Source organism: Schistocerca gregaria, chromosome 3 (genome assembly GCF_023897955.1).
Source record: "Schistocerca gregaria isolate iqSchGreg1 chromosome 3, iqSchGreg1.2, whole genome shotgun sequence".
Taxonomy (NCBI): domain Eukaryota; kingdom Metazoa; phylum Arthropoda; class Insecta; order Orthoptera; family Acrididae; genus Schistocerca; species Schistocerca gregaria.
The window spans coordinates 350514833-350529943 of NC_064922.1; positions in this window are offsets into that span (position 1 = coordinate 350514833).

Here is a 15111-nt window from a genome sequence, read left to right on the forward strand (position 1 = left end):
CTGAATGATTCTCTTCAATCGTCGTTGGTGCCGTTCTTGCAGGATCTTTTCCCGGCGGCAATGATGTTGGAGATTTGATGTTTTACCGGATTCCTGACATTCACGGTACACTCGTGAATTGGCCGTACGGGAAAATTCCCACTTCATCGCTACCTCGTAGATCTGTGTCTCATCGCTCGTGCGCCGTCTATAACACCACGTTCAAACCTACTTACAACTTCATAACCTGCCATTGGAGTAGCACTAGTTGATCTTACAACAGCGACAGACAATTTTTGTCTTATATAGGCGTTGCCGACAGTACCACTGTATTCTGACTGTTTACATATCTCTGTTTTTGAATACCCATGATTACACCAATGTTTTTGGAGCTTCAGTGTATATAATATCCGACCGCGGGCTCACCACCGATCCGCCACTGACAATGCTAGCTGCTCGCGCTAGTGAAAAGTCAGAAAAATCGTGAAACAAACAATAGTCTTGATCATCTTGAGCATAACAACTGATTCCTGTTAACATTAATAAGAACCATAACAGCCATATCGACGTAAATTTTTCATGTCACGACGGGTGTCGTTCAAAGAAACGTCATCAAGTTACACTGCCTATGTCTTGATAAGAGATCCTCACAGAATCGTGCCAGTATCATGACTCAAGAAGTCTAGTTATGTCATATAATGTTAAAAGCAGTTTCCAATTATAGAGAATAGATGACCAAAAAACTTCTTCGTCTTGAAGTAACACTTCTATCCGACGTCCTCAATTAACTGTTTGATATATTTCAATACATGTGTGCCCTTACAGTTTTCATCATCTAAAGCTCCACCTAGTACAATGGAAGTTATTTCCTGATGTCTTAACACATCTCCTATCATTTTGTGTCTTCTTCTTCTCACTGTTTTTCGTATGTTCCTCTCTCGGCCGATTCTGCGGACAATCTCTGCCCATTAGTTACCTGTTACGTAAGGAACTGTATGTATACATATAATTTAGTTATCATTGTGTATCTCTTTTCGACGCCCTGATGACATTCATCTTACCTCTGAAAGTCTTCAGGCGGTGACAATATTTCTCCACTCTAGTGCTCACTGATGGTAGATCGGCGTAAATAATGGACATCATAACGTATTGATTAGCGAGGTTTGGAGCCACATATCTAGCAATAGATTCTTCGTAATGTTCCTTCGATTTAATGTTACATGAAGTATCATTTCAATGCTTTCGTCATCGTCGTCACCGGAGATATATTTTTTCCCGCACTGCGGTAACTCCGTACCTGTTTTACCGACGGTTATTGCGTCAGCCATCGGCATCTCTGCAGCAGAATGACGCCTCACTGTCCCACTAGTATCAATCTTCCCATCGTCACCGCTCCAGTTGCCTTGCAGACAATATGACTTGGTCTACGCTCCAGGTAAGAACAATCGGTTTTAGATTTACTAGTATTTGTCTACCAGCTACACTCCTGCTACCATTCCGCCTTCATAGTCTGAGCGGTCAGCGTGTTTGATTGTCATATCCTGAGCTGTGGGAAATTTCCTGAACCCAGTTTCCTGCAGCGTGGGCTCGGTACACATATCTCCAGGCCTTTGCGAGATTTCGTGGCCTGGAGCCGCTAATAGTCGGTCAAGTTGCTCCTCAATTGGCATCACGAAGTTGAGTGCACACCTTTACGTCACCAGCGCATGGCGGCTCGGATGGTTACATGCCCAAGTGCCAACCGCGATCGACGGGCTTAACTTCGATGACCTGTCGGTAACTCGTTGTAACTGCTGCGGCACGGCTATTGACCTTTCATTACAGCACTAACAAAGAAAAGGATACACAGAACTAGCTTTTGTAAACAATAATATTTTTGTTTTAGACTACGCGTATAAGAACCTGCAAAAATGTATGACAAAATGAAACAGCATAGGCAAGCAACGTTGTAATAAAGTGAAAAAAAAAAGTTGTGGATGTTTAGCATTGAATCAGGCTTTGGAGGAACCTACAGATTTCGAAGATCAACAGCAGCTATTTACATCTGTAAGAAATGTACAAAATGACTTGGAGATGATGGAAGAGCTGTTAGTTCTAATTTCATTGAACTAGCAGTTTGCCCCGACCTCACGCTGGTAGCACTACTAAGAGAACCACACGGCAAATGGATTTTTCTAGTTTGTTGTATTTAAGGGGCGTGACGCAAATAAAAAAAATTCTCGAGAAAATTGACTTTGAAGTTTTCCGACCGTTGTTAATATGCTAAGGTACGGTTGATTTCTCTCGACAGACCGCGTGACTGTGTGGTAGAATTCTTGCCTGTCACACGAGTGTAAAAAGAATCAGTAGCACTGCAGACTGTAATCACTAATTTAAGTCTCGTTTCACTCATTATTTTCTTTCTTTTTTTCTATTGCTTACCACATTCACGCTGTTCATGCAATAAAACTCAACTATAACGTGTGAAATTTTAATTTATTATTTATGTACTACTGTCTGTATTCGCAACACATTTTGCAGACCCTATCTGCATATACAACTGGATTTACCTACAAAATTATATCAATGTACGACGCAAATTCGGGAGACATGTCGCCATAAACATGCACATGCGTGAAGATCTAGCTTTTAGTACCCAGACTATGCTCATCCAGTTTTTTATAATGAATGTGTTTAATAATGAAGCAAAACAGAAGTGATTTCTGGCGTTCTCCAAGGTAGCGTTATAGGCCCTTTGCTGTTCCTTATCTATATAATCGATTTGAGAAACAATCTGAGCAGTCGTCTTAGGTTGTTTACAAATGATGCTGTCGTTTATCGACTAGTAAAGTCATCGGAAGATTTAGAAAATATATCTGTATGCTGCGAAAGTTGGCAATTGACCCTAAATAATGAAAAGTGTGAGGTCATCTGCATGAGTGCTAAAAGGAATCCGTTAAACTTTGGTTACACGATAAATCAGTCAAGGCGTAAATTCAACATAATACCTAGGAATTAGATTGGAAGGAACACACAGAAAATGTTGTGGGGAAGGCTAACCAGAGACTGCCTTTTACTGGCAGGACACTTAGAAAATGTAACAGATCTACTAAAGAGACTGCCTACACTACGCTTATCCGTCCTCTTTTAGAATACTACTGCGCGGTATGGGATCCTTACCAGATATGACTGACGGCACACACCGTAAAAGTTCAGAGAAGGGGAGCACGTTCTGTATTATCACGAAATAGGGGAGTGAGTGTCACTGAAATGATACAGAATTTGGGATGGACATCATTAGAACAAAGGCGTTTTCGTTGCGGAGGAGACTTTTCACGAACTGTTCCGAATGTGAAAATATTTTGTTGACGCCGACGTACATAGGGAGAAACGATCACCATGATAAAATAAGGGAAATCAGAGCTCGCACAGAAAGATATAGGGGTTCGTTTTTTCCGCGCGCTATACGAGAATGGAATAACAGAGAATTGTGAAAGTGGTTGGATGAATCCTCTGCCAGGCAGTTAAATGTGATTTGCAGAGTGTCCATGTAGATGTAGACCTCATGTACTTAGCGATTTACAATACAGCTTAAATATTATTTCAAACCTTTTCTACTGTTCCTCTCACTTAAGTGCTTAACATTACATTTTTAAGACATTACGTCATTTGTATAAGGGTCGAGGGGCATGAAAGGGAGGCAGTGGTCGGGAAGGGAGTGAGACAGGGTTGTAGCCGCTCCCCAATGTTAATCGATCTGTATATTGAGCAAGCAGTAAAGGAAACAAAAGAAAAATTCGGAGTTGGTATTAAAATCCATGGAGAAGAAATAAAAACTTTGAGGTTCGCCGATGACATTGTAATTCTGTCAGATACAGCAAAGGACCCGGAAGAGCAGCTGAACGGAATGGATAGTGTCTTGAAAGGAGGATATAAGGTGAACGTTAACAAAAGCAAAACGAGGATAATGGAATGTAGTCGAATTAAGGCGGGTGATGCTGAAAGAATCAGATTAGAAAATGAGACACTTAAAGTATTAAAGGAGTTTTGCTATTTGGGGAGCAAAATAACTGACGATGGTCGAGGCAGAGAGGATATAAAATGTAGAGTAGCATTGGCAAGGAAAGTGTTTCTGAAGAAGAGAAATTTGTTAACATCGAGTATAGATTTAAGTGTCAGGAAGTCGTTTATGAAAGTATTTGTATGCAGTGTAGCCATGTATGGAATTGAAACGTGGACGATAAATAGTTTGGACAAGAAGAGAATAGAAGCTTTCGAAATGTGGTGCTACAGAAGAATGCTGTTGATTAGATGGGTAGATCACTTAACTAATGAGGAGGTATTGAATAGAATTGGGGAGAAGTTTGTGGCAGAACTTGACTAGAAGAAGGGATTGGTTGATAGGACATATTCCTAGGCATCAAGGGCTCACCAATTTAGTATTGGAGGGCATTTGTAAAGGTATCATACTTGTGAAGGTGTTTTATTCACGGGAATTCGATACTTTAAGGATACAGAGGAGGATTGTATACTGATTGCACACACAAAAATACTTACTTTTTCGTTGATTATCAAAATATGAAGCGTGGAAACGAATTTTTTCAAATTTGCGTATCTAAGCTTTTGTTGACTTTTGTTTCTTTTTGTTGTTTTGTCGATTTTTAAGTTGTCAAAATTATGGACTGACTTTCTCCTACAAACATGGCGTAAAAATCCTAAATTCATGTACAGTGTAGGTTTCTTTAGCGGCTTTCGACTAGTTTTGTCGAACACCGTGACGAGCCAATGGGCTACTGCACCCGCTCACAGCGAAATGGCCGTTTTGCTGCTTTGGGCGGTGGAACTGGAAACACAGTGGCAGCCGACAGTACCATGTTGCCATTGGTGCATGGCACGAGGGGAGCAGTCCAGCCAGCTATCTGTTAAACGCCAACTACTTTGCATCGGACTACAAGAGCGGCTGCGCCCGACCGCAAGGCAACCGCGCTGACCGCCCGGCCGGGCCCCGGGGCGGCCTCTTTAAGGCTGGCTTACGGCCCCTCTCCCTGTGGCGCATTTGTTTAAGCATCGGCCACACGGTTATAAATCTGGCCGCCGGCGCTGCCTCAGCTGCGCCGGACGAGCCCGTCACTGGGAGGGGAGGGGGCGCGGGAGCAAACGGAGAAGCAAGCACCTCACGAGAATGATTGCCTAAACACGCCGTCTTGCGTTTCCGCTATGAGCGGGGATAACTCTCAGGCTAATAGGTTATTTCGGGCGAGACACGCGCACCGCTGTACCCAGAACACTGCAACCCGGGCCCGTTCGTTGGCACTCATTCTCTTCTGCCATCTCACCCCCCCCCCCCCCCTCCCTCTCTTTCTTAAATTCATTTTCCCCCGTCTGTCTGCTTGTCTGTCTCTCCCTCCCTCTTTCTCTCTATTTTCCCTTTCGGCCTCACTTTCCGAGCACAAGAAATACCCCATCAATTCGCATTTAGGGGCACGCCAGGGCAGCCGGCGTTTCGATTACCGGGACAAATCCCTGGGGCTGTGGCTCGCACCTGCGACATTAGTGAGCGCCTGCCGCATTAACTTGCTCCTCTTCCTCCTCTCTCCTCCTTCCACATGCCACTCCTCCAGCCAGACATCTCGCACACAACGTGACAGGCTGACGACTGGAGGCTTTTTGTAGCTACCAGGGACCACTTATGAGAATAGTCAGAAAGTTTCTATTATCACTTCGAAAAATTCTAGTTGGTGCTATGAAACGTGATGGTTGTGTTGGCACTACTTTTCATATCCATCATTCCATTTGCCGCATCTTTTCCAACGATGGAAGACTGGACGGAGACATGGACTGTGGAAGGCTGTTCATGAAACGCTTCACTATAAAAATTATTTCCTCGTCATCCAGGAAATCCGGCCCTCTTAAAAGCGAGGAGACAAAACACACACAAATCTAAGGGCTGTAAATTAAACGAAATACTTATGGATTACAATTATGAGTAACTTAAATTGCTCATATGAATAATGTTGCCCGGAAAGCAAACCAAAGAGTGCGATTTATTGGGAGAACACTGAGAAACTGCAACAGGTCTACTAACGAGACTGCTTACACCACACTTGTCCGCCCTCTTTGGGAGTGTTGCTGTGCGGCGTCGGACCCGCATCAGATGGAACTGACGGAGGACACTGAAAACGTTCAGTGTTGGGCGGTTCGTTTTGATTATTACGAATTAAGGGAGAGAGAGCACGATGGATATACTACACGAATTGACGAGGTAGTCATTAAAACAAAGGTGTTGTTCGTTGTCCGCATCTCGTGGTCGTGTGGTAGCGTTCCGTCTTTCCATGCCCGGGTTCCCGGGTTCCCGGGTTCTATTCCCGGCGGGGTCAGGGATTTTCTCTGCCTCGTGATGACTGGGTGTTGTGTGATGTCCTTAGGTTAGTTAGGTTTAAGTAGTTCTAAGTTCTAGGAGACTGATGACCATAGGTGTTAAGTCCCATAGTGCTCGGAGCCATTTGAATCATTTGTTCTTCGTTGCGACAGGATCTTCTCACGAAATTTATCACCAACTTTCTCCACCGATTGCGAAAACAAACTGTTGCTGTCCACATACCTAGAGAGAAATGATCATAATAAAATAAGAGAAATCAGAGCTCACATGGAAAGTTTTAAGTGTTCGTTTTACCCTCGTGCATTTAAGAAATGGCTTAGTGTGCCCTCTGTCAGGCACTTAATTGTGAATTTCAGAGCAATCACGTAGATGTACATGTGGATGGAGAAATGATTGCGTGCTGTTACATGATAATATTGAGAATACACAGAATTTGTCAGCCCACAGAAGCAGCATGTGCTAGTGTCTCCTGCGTAGATAGAGTTGAAGAGTTATTGTGGAGAGTGCTACACACGACACTTCATCTTGACGGCTTTCCATAACCTTGCAAGGCATTTCCGTAGATTGTTCCTGTGATGGTTTGCCCCCTTACGAGTATAATCTGTTCGCACCACACCAGAGCACCTCACAACATCACCTTCCCCACTGATATTTGGTTAATCCCCATGATAATATCACACATCGATGCCACACACTGACGTCGTGAAGTTGGCACTGGAATGACAAGTTTCCATCTGACGCAGATTGTGGATGCGCGAGAGCTGGCGGACTCAACAGTGCGCGCCCACTGAGCCACACCTCCAGCTGCTCCGGGCTCTGACCGCCTACTGACGCTAGAATATGGGACAGCTGGCGGCTGCGACTCGCTCAGCCCAATGGCACTCGGAGCTACTTCACCATGTCACACTAAGGAGACACCGCCTAGTCGCCTCTCGAACACCATAGTTTGTGCCTAGTTCAGGAAGACTGAATATTGGGTGATAAAAAGTTAGTACAAATATTGATAACTTAATAAACCACGGAATAATGTAGATAGAGAGGTAAAAATTGAGACTCATGCTTGGAATGACATGGGGTTTTACTAGTACAAAAAAAAGGCAAACAAAACTCACCAAATGTCCGACAGATGGCGCTGGGCAGCAAGACGTCAGTGACTGCGCATGGCAATTGTGTATAAAAGGTAATGAGAGAGAGAATCAGTCACCCTCGACCGTCGCCTCTCCTGGACCCCCCATCTCCGGACAATCCAAGCCAAGGCACACTCCGGACTCCTTCTCCTCAAGCTCCTTTCGGGCCGTACGTGGGGTCTGGACCCCTCTACCATCCTCCACACCTATAAATCCCTTATCTGCCCTATCCTTTGCTACGCCCATCCGGCCTGGACCTCCGCCCCCCCCCCCCCCCTACCTTTTATAAATCCCTTCAAATCCTTGAACACCATGCTCTCCAGCTCGCCTATCACATCCGTCTCCCCTCCCCCACGTGGATCCTGTACGATCTCATTCCTTTCCCCCATCTCCTCCTTTTCCTTGAAAGGATACGGATGCTGTACACCTCCCGCAAACTCGACCCTCACCACCCGCTTGTCTTGCCCATCCTCTTCCACCCCCTCCTGCTGTCGCGCCTTTATTCCCACCTCCCACCCGGTCTCCATCTCTCCACCCTCCTAACCCTCTCCCAAGGTGGTTTCCGCCAGCTCCCCCTCCCTGATGATGTCCTCCTCCCCTCCATATACCCCTCCTACCAACTTTGATCCTCCTTCCCTCTTCCTGTGTCTGTTCCTTTAGGCACCCTCCCTCCCTCCTCCCTTGCTCCCCACTCCTCCCCTGGGCTTCCCCTCCCCTGTCCCTCTCCTCCTCCTCCCATCTCCTCAGCCATTGGCGTCTTTGTTCTCCCCTCTCCCCCCCCCCCCCCTCCGCCCTTCTCCCCCTCTTGGCAGGTCCCCGGACTCGCACATGCTACGTGGACTATCGCGCGCCAGAGATCATCGCCATCAGTGTCTTGTGTGTTCCGTCGTGTTTAGTGTTCAGTGTTCAACGTCACACTCCATCGTTCACCTGTGCCATCGCCGTCTTCAGTGTTTGTGCATCGTGTCAACAGTTTCAAGTGTGGAGAGTGTGAACGGCTCTGTGTTTGTCTTTCTGTGTCAACTGTTTTCTTGCACACCGTTCTGTAACCTATGTGTAATCTTTCTGTTTTTTCTCATTGTGTATCCTATGGCTGAAGAGCAGCATAGAACGCTGCTGACAGCCTGCCTGTTGTACAGGCTTTAAAATAACAACAAAGAAAAAAAAAAGAAAGAGAATCAGATGCGCTAGCAGTCGCAGCATCATCCCCAGCCTGCTGGAACGTACGATGTTTATGCAGGATGGCGCTCCACCCCATACTGCTAGACGCGTGAAAGATCTCTTGCGCGCGTCGTTTGGTGATGATCGTGTGCTCAGCCGCCACTTTCGTCATGCTTGGCCTCCCAGGTCCCCAGACCTCAGTCCGTGCCATTATTGGCTTTGGGGTTACCTGGAGTCGCAAGTGTATCGTGATCGACCGACATCTCTAGAGATGCTGAAAGACAACATCCGACGCCAATGCCTCACCCTAACTCCGGACATCCTTTACAGTACTGTTCACAACATTATTCCTCGACTACAGCTATTGTTGAGGAATGATGGTGGACATATTGAGCATTTCCTGTAAACAACATCATCTTTTGCTTTGTCTTACTTTGTTATGCTAATTATTGCTATTCTGATCAGATGAAGCGCCATCTGTCGGACACTTTTTGAACGTTTGTATTTTTTTGGTTCTAATAAAACCCCATGTCATTCCAAGCATGTGTGTCAATTTTTACCTCTCTATCTACATTATTCCGTGATTTATTCAGTTTTCAAATTTATACTGATTTTTTGATCACCCTGCTACTGTGTTGAAAATATGTTCCTTATAGTAATTCAAATCTCTGAATACAAACTGCAGTCGGATTTTCTCTGGCACGTCAGGGAAAAAAGTTTTACTTTTATGGTTTATCAAGGATAATGTTATTAACTATGTTGAATTGCGAATGAGAGAAATTTTTGGGAAATTAATGTGCATATTTTGACATGAAGACACTAAATATTATAATTAATAAGTGAATTATAAATGTTCGTTTACCACTGAGCCATGGACCCTTGGTTACAATAAGATTGACAATGGCTTGGTATAAAAGTGTGTAGAGTTTCGTGCTTTCCGCCTGTGGACATCATCTATTGCTCTTTGCAAAAATCAACAGTAATCCCCCGTCATGTTCAGACTGAAGCGACCTTGATATCTTGCTCCATGGTGGGCGTCCCCTGGTGGAATCTTTCACCGTGCTCGTCACTCATGGCTCCCATATTTGACGGCAAGAAGGTGAGGTGCGAATGCGAGAAATGAGTCTTTGGTGTCATTCGGCAACCGAAGTTCTGGAAGGTTGTTAGCAAGTTGTCCACAATTTCTGCATAGTTCTCTGCTCTGTGGTTCCCAAGAAAGTTGTTCACAGCAAGCACAAATGCGCCTTAGGTTGCTAGTTCTTGTCCCGTGAGCTCCAATCTGTATTGTGGATCTCGCTTCATCTTTTGTATTTCTGGTACCACAAAGACTCCTGTTTTCAATTTTGCGTCAGTTTTAGTCTTTCCAATCTTGCCTTTTAGGTAGTGAAAATGACAATTTGTTTTATCCATCGCTGCAACAAGCTGTTTCATACGACCCGGTCTGATATAGAGTGGAGGTAGGTAAATCGTATTACGATCCACAAGAGGTACATGTTGAAAGTTGTGCTGTCTGATTACAGGTAAATTTTTGGGTGACCAGTTTTTCACTATGTAATGATTGTTGTCAGCGCGACTATTCCTCAGGCAAAGAAAGCACGTATGCTTTGTATACCCGGTCTGTATTCCAAACAGAAGGGTCACAACCTTCAAATCACCGCAAATATTCCAATTATGCTGAAAGTAATTAATCAGTATCAAGAGGGTGTTCATTGTTTCGTGGGTTTCCTTCATGCTCACGGCATGATCAGTAGGAACTGGCTACTTCTGGTTGTCATTGTGTAGTAGCGCAGAGCTGAGACTGCTTGAGCTAGAGTCAATAAAAAGTCTCCACTCTTCTGCGTCGTATTTGTTGTCTAGCTCCTTTATGAGCCCTGTCGCGCCATGGCAGAAGCAAATACAGCGCTGAACAGCATACTACACTGAGAATTTCATGTGGCGATCTCGAAAATGCGTATCTATAGCACCTCTCTCGAGTAAGTTTGCAACACACCAGTTTAGACTTTTCTTTCAATAGGGGAAAATCGCGAACCAGGTCGCCCATTTGGGCCTGGCTGATCAAATGTGGTTATTAATGTAATTGTCGGAATCATTGGGGGTATTCCACAGCTCCAGAGTCACTGTCGTCACCTTCAGTATCACTTTCTTCCTTGCTCATTGCATCCTTCCTGAAGGAGGAATTGGTACTGGGTAATTTGTACAATGCGCCACGGGCTTTAGAGCAGACTGACAATGCGGATACACGATTTTTGACTTGTCCTTCTAGCTGTACCCGGATGTGTTGGTCAAGCGGAAATAGCAATCCGAATGGTGATATTATTCCTCTCGCCAAATCATGGGAACAGCAAAAGGCATTCAATTTCGCTTACCGTTTGACCACTGGATTAGGATGGAGTAACGCATGGTGCAACAGAGATGAAGAGCCTAGGATTTTGCTTGTTCTCCTATTCACATCCGAAATAATGTTTGGAAGCTATAAGTAGCTTTCTGGTCATGTTCTTGCGCTGCTCGGGCGTCGTACACTTGCCAAAAATGTAGCAAGAGCAGTCCGGACCATTCACACAACGGCGCCTATTCATCTATCGTTTACTGAATCACGATATACTGAATTACCGATTCGTCTTACATGAAATCACTTAAATGCATGATACTGCGACTGTTGATCAATAAAACACAGGACCACACTAGCACTAACTACTCTTTAGTCACCTCCTCCGAATTAGAATGATGTACGAACAGGGGAAATAATTTGGGAACTAATTTTATAAAACAGTTTGAAACCTGTCTGCATCCTGTAGCTCGTATACAGCTTGTCGCGGGCCTTCTCTTGTCATTCCACAGACACATAAAGCAGAGTAACCTTGAGAATACACACACACACACACACACACACACACACACACACACACACACACAATCGTGCATCAAACACGGGTCGTTGATGCAGCTATATATTAACCCACGAACAGGTTTTTAATATCACGTGAATTTCAGCTATAACTTTAAATCCAGACGTACTACAAAATTTCTGATTGCAAAATCGAATCAGTACACCCTATTGCATAACATTCGCGCTATTTTCACCCAGTATCAAATTCATTTTTGAATAGTGTTAATTTTATTGAATCATTGTTTAGTTGGAGAAAAACAAGTTAACTAAATCTTCTGTTTACTGAGTTCACCTGTTCGCTAATCTTTTCTGCTCCCTTCCAGCTTTCCTACAATCAGTTGTGGCAACACTCTGTAGCTCACCTCTCCTTACCACTGTGTATGCAGTCATACACATCAGTGAAACCATGTGTCTTCACTGTTGGCTTTGGTCCTTTGCCTCGAGTTGTAGCGGTAAACTTGTCCACAGCTGTAACATTTACACTATTGTCACGGTTCGGCAGGGTCTCGAATATATACGAACAGTTGCGGAACTCAGCGGGTGGTGACTCTAGTCACATAAAAAACGTCGTACAATATATTGAAAACGATTCGCAGATTTCGCTCGCTCCTTCGAGCACCAGGGTCTCCACTTTCCACTGGCGATTGCCGGTTCTTCACTCAAAGATATTGTATCGTCTCGTTCTTCGCCATTCAGACGTTTTGTGCCGTAGGAAATTATTATGAGTTGTTACCTTGCACTGAAAGCGTAACTTGCTGAGTAGCCGGGAGGGGAGCAGATTTTGGCTCTCACGCTTGCACAGCTAACGCTGGCTACTGGACCGAGAGAACCCTTGTAAGAGTGGCGTTTGAAAAGTCCGTACAAAGTCCGAGAGATGCCACCACGGGATCTTATCGAGGTCATGTTTAGTTAGTAGATTCTTTGGAAAGAACGCACACCAAGTTTCATCCATATTGGTCAATTTCTTTGTGTTTGGCATTCGTGTGAATCAAGGAAGTCGAGTGATTGTCAAAAAATGGACGAAAAAAAATTTCGTGTGGTGATTAAACATTATTTTATGAAAGGCAAAACGCCTCATGAGACTAAAGAGAAGCTTGATAAACATGACGGTGACTCTGCACCTTCGATTACAACAATTTATAAGTGGCTTAAAAATTTTTGGAATGGCCATATGGGCACATGTGATGCTGAACGTTCTGTACGCCCTGTGGAGGTTACGACTCCAGAAATCAATGATAAAATCCATCATATGGTGATGGATGACGGAAGAGTTAAGCTGCGTGAGATTGCTAGTGCTGTGGGCATCTCGAATGAATGGGTACATAATATTTTTCATAAACATCTGGACATAAGAAAGCTATTCGTAAGATGAGTTCAGCGGCTGCTCACGCTTGAGCAAAAACGGAATCGTGTGAAGCGTTGCAAGGATGGTTTTCAGCTGTTCGGCGAGAATCCACAGGACTTTAAGCGTCGTTTCGTCACTGTGGATGAAATATGGATACATTACTATACTCCTGAGACCAAAGAACAATCAAAAAATGGGTTACCAAGTAAAAATCTGCACAAAAAAGGGTAAGACCATTCCTTCGGCCGGAAAGGTTATGGCGACTGTGTTTTGGGATTCGCAAGGGATAATCCTCATCGAGTATCTGGAAAATGGTAAAACTGTTACTGGTGCATATTATTCATCGTTATTGGACCGTTTGAAAACCGAGCTGCAAGAAAATCGCCGGCGATTGGACCGCAAAAAAGTCATTTTCCTTCACGACCATGCACCACCACACACCTCAGCAGTTATGGTCGCAAAATTAAAGGAAATAGGATTCCAACTCGTTTCACATCCTCTCTGTTTTCCAGAGTTGGCTCCCTCGGACTACTATTTATTCCCCAATTTGAAGAAATGGCTGGCAGGACAATGATTTTATTCAAATGAGGAGGTGATTCCTGCAGCTAACAGTTATTTTGCAGACTTGGACAATTCTTATTACTCAGAAGGGTTCATCAAATTACAACACCGTTGGACGAAGTGTATAAGTGTAAAAGGAGACAATATCGAAAAATTAAAAAGGTTTACCCCAAACATTTAAGTAGTTTTTATTTTTGTAGGGACTTTTTAAACGCCCCTCCTACTTGCTTAATGCTGCGTGCACTACGTTATACATACTCTCTGTGCATCTGAAGAAGTACTGTTAAATATTAATCTATCTTTTTCATACTTAGTGTAACCAAATTCTGTGGATGATAGAACCATAATGCTAAAATTTCAAATCAATAACTTCACTACTTTCGGAAATACAAATTGTTACCTAAAACACATGATAACCGCGGTAACAATTTGAAACCGATTTCTGTACTGTAATGTAGACATCTATAGTATCAATTGAAACTCCAATCAAGAGGGTAGGTTCATATAATATAATTTTCTGTAATTTTCTTTGGTTTCATTGTCACATATTTCTGATTTAATTAAGAGTACACTGAAAAATTATTATTTCATTGTGTTTCGGTTTTATGAGTGTTTTATAGAGACAGAGAGTGAATGGGAGACATACGAAAGTGAGAATGTGAAATTTTATTAAAACTATGTAAGCATGAGAAAGTTGTTGTATAATAGGGGAATTTGTGATGTATGTCCGATTGAGCTTGATTTTGTAAACGGCAGCCAGAAGGGACGTTGGTTATTAAATTTATTAGTAATTATTTTGTGGAAACCTATCGTATTTTGTTTTAAATTTTAATTAAGTTTCGAAATTACAAAATTTCTAGTCTAAATTACTTGTTGGAATGTTATTGGCTGGAATTAGAAATAACGCGATTGTAGAAGTGCTCGAGATGACCTGATTGGCTACTTAACGTACAAGCCAACAGGAATTCAGCGTTTCCCGCGCGATTGAGTAGGGCTTTGTGCCTCAAATCTATGAGTCGATACAGTCGCTCGGAAGCCGTCTCCTAGTAAACACTTATGATAAGTTGCGCTGATGAAATTTGTACCAAAATGAAGAAATCTGCGTGTTTGGTTTTTTTTCGTGTAGTCGATAGAAAGCCACTACACTGCTGAGTATGCTGAGAAAGGTTGAGCTTTGTGTGTGATTTATTTCAGGAGATTTCAAGTCATACACAAACGCCTCGTGGCGTGTTTCGCACAAATTACGAGAAATTATGGCGATCACTTCTATACAAGAGGGATACTGAACGACTGACTGTGTTAACTCTCAAGTAGTACTTCGCCATTGACGGTTTAGGACGTTTAAAATATCGAGTCAGACTAAATATCTTCTGGCTGCTTTGGGTGCGAACCTGTTACAGGGACAATGGATAATTAAAGTCGGGATATCAAGTACGGATCTATAGCCATTTTCTGTGTTTTCAAAACAATAAATCAGCTTACAGGAAATTTTAGAAAATTTTCAAACGAGTCATGCAAGAATCCCAAATGCCAGATAGTGTACCTAACTTTCAGATGCTACCCATGGACTGGAGTTATGTAGCCTTTGCGTGGTAGGTATTTAGCTGACGTTCCGTCTACGCTGCTTTTATCAGCTAAACCATCGCAGAGTGAAGGGGCAGACAACCTGATATCTATCCGGGTAGGTGGACTG